At 44.0% G+C, this 5525-nt stretch overlaps 1 pseudogene; it reads right to left on the reverse strand.

Annotated features, from left to right (window-relative positions):
• Positions 1–2878: 2878 nt before the first annotated feature.
• Positions 2879–4815, reverse strand: LOC114906022 (annotated as a pseudogene).
• Between the last annotated feature and the right edge of the window lie 710 nt (positions 4816–5525).

Genomic DNA, 5525 nt, shown 5'->3' on the forward strand with positions numbered 1-5525 from the left:
AGGAAATAAACAGTGCATGGTAAAAACTTGTTACGTAGTGAGGTCGACAGAGGTTTTCTTCAATGCCTCTTTCCATTTGGAGCATCAGGGCAGGGGAGAGGAAGGGTCCGTACGCTGGATATTAGGTGATGGGATTCTAATCCTGGTTTTGCTACCAACTTGCTATGAGTTTAAGTCCCTCAGTTGGCTTATCTGTAAAATTGGGATAGGGAGCTTAATGTCAAAGAATCTTGTCATCTTTAGTAGTCCAAATCAATGGTTCCCAGATTTTTGAATTTCATGGACCAATAACACTTGCCATGAACATTTTGGAGACATACATAGGATTTACAAAGTTTGACTGCCAAGTGAAGGCATTGTAAAAAGCTACCACAATAATTTCAAAAAAGAAAAGACAGGGGCTTCCCTGGTGGTGCAGTGGTTGAGAGTCTGCCTGCCGATGCAGGGGACACGGGTTCGTGCCCCGGTCCGGGAAGATCCCACATGCCGCAGAGCGGCTGGGCCCGTGAGCCATGGCCGCTGAGCCTGCGCGTCCGGAGCCTGTGCTCCGCAACGGGAGAGGCCACAGCAGTGAGAGGCCCGCGTACCGCAAAAAAAAAAAAAAAACAAAATAGAGAACTGGTCATTATGTTGAATCTTTTTGGCTTTATGAAAAACTCACTCCCTTGTCTATTTTTTTCTCATTTAGATACAGATATAAGAAACATTGTCGGGAATTCCCTGGCGGTCCAGTGGTTAGGACTCCGTGCTTCCACTGAAGGGGCACAGGTTCGATCCCTGATCAGGGAACTAGGATCCCACAAGCTGCGTGGCCAAAGAAAGAAAGAAAGAAAGGAAGGAAAAGAAGAAACATTTTCAAAGATTGGCAAAGTTCCTCAGATCCACTTTTGGGATTCAATGTTCTATGGCACCAAACTTTCTTATTTCTCCCTTAAAGTCACCCTGGGTGGATGATCTCTTCCGCCAGGCCTGCTTACTGCTACTCCAGTCAGAACCTTGTCAAGGGGAATGCCACTGGGCCTCTTCCTCCCCAGGAGGGAAAGGACATCTATGTCTAAAAGCCTCAGCAGAGAACAAGACAGAGAATAAAGTGGCAAAGGAAGCTGGGTTTGATGAGTTGGAAAAAATCAAACAAATCAAAAGGACATGCATGGCACATCATGCATGCATGCGCATGCATTCTGAAAGAGGAAATCTAGGAAATTTGAAGTTTGGCCTCAGGCATCTGAGGCTGGGTATCATTCATGTGACTCTGGTTAACGGAGAAAAATGCCATACTCCAGATCTCTCTGCCCCTTAGGGAGAGTAGGCGTCTCTAAGCATCTCAGCAACTGCTACAGAGATAATCCCAGCTCAGAAATCTTGGGGCTGCTTACTGCTTCTCAGGATGGATCAGTGGCCAGTGTCGCCACACCGTGCTGACTTTTTAAAAAACATAAATTTATTTGTTTGTTTATTTATTTATTTATTTTTGGCTGCACTGGGTCTTCGTTGCTGCACGCGGTTTTGCTCTAGTTGCGGCAAGCAGGGGCTACTCTTCGTTGCAGTGCGTGGGCTTCTCATGGCAGAGGCTTCTCTTGTTGCGGAGTATGCGCTCTAGGCACATGGGCTTCAGTAGTTGTGGCACGCGGTCTCAGTAGTTGTGGCTCGTGGGCTCTAGAGCGCAGGCTCAGTAGTTGTGGCGCACGGGCTTAGTTGCTCCGAGGCACGTGGGATCTTCCCGAACCAGGGCTCGAACCCGTGTCTCCTGCATTGGCAGGCAGATTCTTAACCACTGCACTACCAGGGAAGCCCGTGCTGACTTTTTCTCTCACGGGCTCAGAGAAGTTGGGCGACTTACCCAAAGTCACAGGCTGGTCAGCGGGAAAGCGGAGATCCCATTAAGGACTGCTGAAATACAATGCCTGCCCTCTCTTTCTTTAAAAATTAAGATAACATTGGTTTATAACATTATATAAGTTTCATGTGTACAACATTGTATTTCTACTCCTGTGTACACTACAGTGTGCTCACCACCACAAATTTAGTTTCCATCTATCACCATACAATTGATGCCTTTAACTCATTTGGCCCACTCCTCACTACCCCTTCCCCTCTGGTTACCACTACAGTAAGTCCCCTCCATACGAACCTTCAAGTTGTGAACTTTCGAAGATGTGAACGCACGGTCACGTGTCCAATCACGTAAGTTAGTTCACGTGTCTGGCGTACACTGTCACGTGTGCGCATCCTCTACAAGTGGTTGTGCTTTTGTGTACTTTACTGTACAGTATTGTATAGAGTACAGTAGTATGGTATCTTTATTTCTTGCCTGTTCACGCTATGCTACCCCCTGTATGCCAGCTGTTGTACTGGACTGTAAGATTAAAAATGTTTTATTTTTTGTGTTCGTTTTTTATGTATTATTTGTGTGAAAAGTATTATAAACCTATTACGGTACAGTTCTATATAGCTGATTGTGTTAGTTGGGTACCTAGGCTAATGTGTTTGGTTTAGTTTGGCTTGGTTTGTTAATTTATTTTTGTTTGTTGGTTTTTATATTCCATATATGAATGAAATCATATGGTATTTGTCTTTCTCTGACTTATTTTACTTAGCATAATACCCTCAAGGTCCATGCATATTGTCACAAATAATGCCTACATTTTTTTTGCCAATTTTAAATACAGTTTTATTTAAGACATTGCATTTTCCATTTACAATACAGTGCTTGTAAAGTGCAGTGTTATTTCCTTTCCCTGTGCACACATTCCATGTTCAAGTATCAAGAAGGCCCAGTTTACTATAGCAGCTCAACTTTAAAACTGCCATGGAATTTGCTACAGATTTGGGTCCTTCAATGTTGTGTGGAACAATGCTCACCCTGTGCTAGGCTGGCTTAATCAACCTCTTCAACGGTGGGCCCAGAGGAGGCACCAGCAGATGGAGGAGCTCCACCACCAGGGAAGCCCCCGGGCATTCCTCCTGGCATGCCTCCTGCGCTCTGGTACAGCTTGGCAATGATGGGGCTGCAGACTTTTTCCAGCTCCTTCTGCTGATGTTCAAATTCTTCCTTCTCTGCAGTCTGGTTCTTATCAAGCTGGTTGATTATTTCATTACACTTATCAAGAATCTCCTGTTTGTCCTCATCATTAATTTTGCCTTGAAGTTTCTCATCCTCAACAGTAGCTTTCATGTTGAAAGCATAGGATTCAAGAGAATTCTTCAAAGACACCCTATCCCGCTGCTTCTCATCTTCAGCTTTGTACTTCTCTGCTTCCTGAACCATGCGTTCAATGTCTTCCTTGCTCAAACGGCCCTTATCATTAGTGACGGTAACCTTGTTCTCTTTTCCTGTGCTCTTATGCACAGCAGAGACATTGAGGATGCCATTGGCATCAATATCAAAGGTGAGTTCAGTCTGAGGAACACCACGGGGCAGGAGGTATGCCTGTGAGTTCAAACTCGCCAAGCAGGTTGTTATCCTTGGTCATGGCACGCTCACCTTCATAAACCTGAATGAGTACACGGGGCTGGTTGTCCAAGTAGTTTGTGAAGGTCTGTGTCTGCTTGGTGGGAATGGTGGTGCTGCGCTTGATGAGGACAGTCATGACTCCACCAGTAGTTTGAATTCCAAGGGAAAGAGGAGTGACATCCAACAGCAGCAAGTCTTGAACATTTTCAGATTTGTCTCCAGACAGAATGGCTGCCTGGACAGCTGCACCGTAAGCAACAGCCTCATCAGGGTTGACGCTCTTATTCAGTTCTTTCCCGTTGAAGAAGTCCTGGAGAAGTTTCTGAATCTTGGGGATGCAGGTTTAACCACCCACCAGGACAATATCATGGATCTGAGACTTGTCTAGCTTGGCAGCCCGAAGGGCTTTCTCCACAGGGTCCAGTGTGCCAAGGAACAGGTCAGCATTCAGTTCTTCAAATCGGCCACAGGTAATTGAGGTATAGAAGTTGATTCCTTCACAGAGGGAATCAATCTCAATAGTGGCCTGGGTGCTGGAAGAGAGAGTGCGCTTAGCACGCTCACAAGCAGTGCGAAGGCGACGGACAGCCCTCTTGTTCTCACCGATGTCCTTCTTGTGCTTGCGCTTGAATTCTGCAATAAAATGGTTGACCATCCGGTTGTCAAAGTCTTCTCCACCTAAGTGGGTATCTCCAGCTGTAGATTTGACCTCAGAGATCCCATCCTCAATAGTGAGGACTGACACATCAAAAGTGGCACCACCTAAATCAAAGATCAGCCCATTTCTTTCTGCTCCAACCTTCTGTCTAAGCAATAGGCAATAGCTGCAGCAGTTGGCTCGTTGATGATTCTAAGTACATTGAGCTCAGAATAGTTCCAGCACCTTTGGTAGCCTGACGCTGAGAATCATTAAAGTAAACGGGTACTGTGACAACAGCATTGGTAACAGTCTTCCCAAGGTAGGCTTCTGCTATTTCCTTCATCTTTGTCAAAACCATGGATGACACCTCCTCTGGATAGAAACTTTTTGTCTCTCCCTTGTATTCTTCTTGAACCTCAGGCCTGCCTGCATCATTCACCACTATAAAGGGCCAATGCTTCTTATCAGACTGGACAACAGCATCATCAAATCTTCATCCAATGAGGTGTTTGGCATCAAAAACCGTGTTGGTGGGATTCATTACAACTTGGTTCTTTGCAGCATCACCGATCAATCGTTCGGTATCAGTAAAGGCGACATAGCTTGGGGTAGTTCGGTTCCCCTGATCATTAGCAATTATTTCCACCTTTCTGTGCTGGAAGACACCCACACGAGAATAGGTGGTGCCAAGATCAATGCCAACTGCAGGTCCCTTAGACATGGTTGCTGGAGTGCAGGCCCAGGTCCGCTGGAGGAGAAAACAGCAATCTGTAAAGCTGCCGCCATGTTCAATGAGACCCAATGCCTACATTCTTAACCACGGTTATTTACTGCCTCCCAAATAGTCCAGTTTTACCACAGCAGAGGATATATGACGGTTTGGTTTCCCATTCATTGAGAAGGTTTTTTTGATCCAGATAATAGAATGATTATGGTAAAATCTAGATGAAGGGTAAATGGGAGTCTTTGTAACTATTTCTGCAAGTGTGAAATTATTTCAAAATGAAAAATTAACAAAAGAAAGACTGCCCCAAACTATCACTATTTGTAGATAACATGATTTTATATATAGAAAACCCTAAAGACTCCACAAAAAAAACTGTTAGAATAAGCAAATTTAGTAAACTTGCAGGATACAAAAATCTATATACAAAATCTGTTGTGTATCTATACATTGATAACAAATTAGCAGAAAGAGAAGTTAAGAAAACAATCCCATTTAAAATTGCATCAAAAAGAATAAAATACCTAGGAATAAATTTAACCAAGGAGGTAAAAGACCTGTACACTGAAAAATATAAGACAGTAATGAAAGAAATTGAAGAAGACACATATAAATGTAAAGATATTCCATGCTCATGGATTGATAGAATTAATACTGTCAAAATGTCCATACAACCCAACAGACATAGAGAACAAATGTATGGATAC

This window comes from Monodon monoceros, unplaced genomic scaffold (assembly GCF_005190385.1).
Source record: "Monodon monoceros isolate NGI ecotype Baffin Bay Population unplaced genomic scaffold, NGI_Narwhal_1 Super_Scaffold_22, whole genome shotgun sequence".
NCBI lineage: Eukaryota > Metazoa > Chordata > Mammalia > Artiodactyla > Monodontidae > Monodon > Monodon monoceros.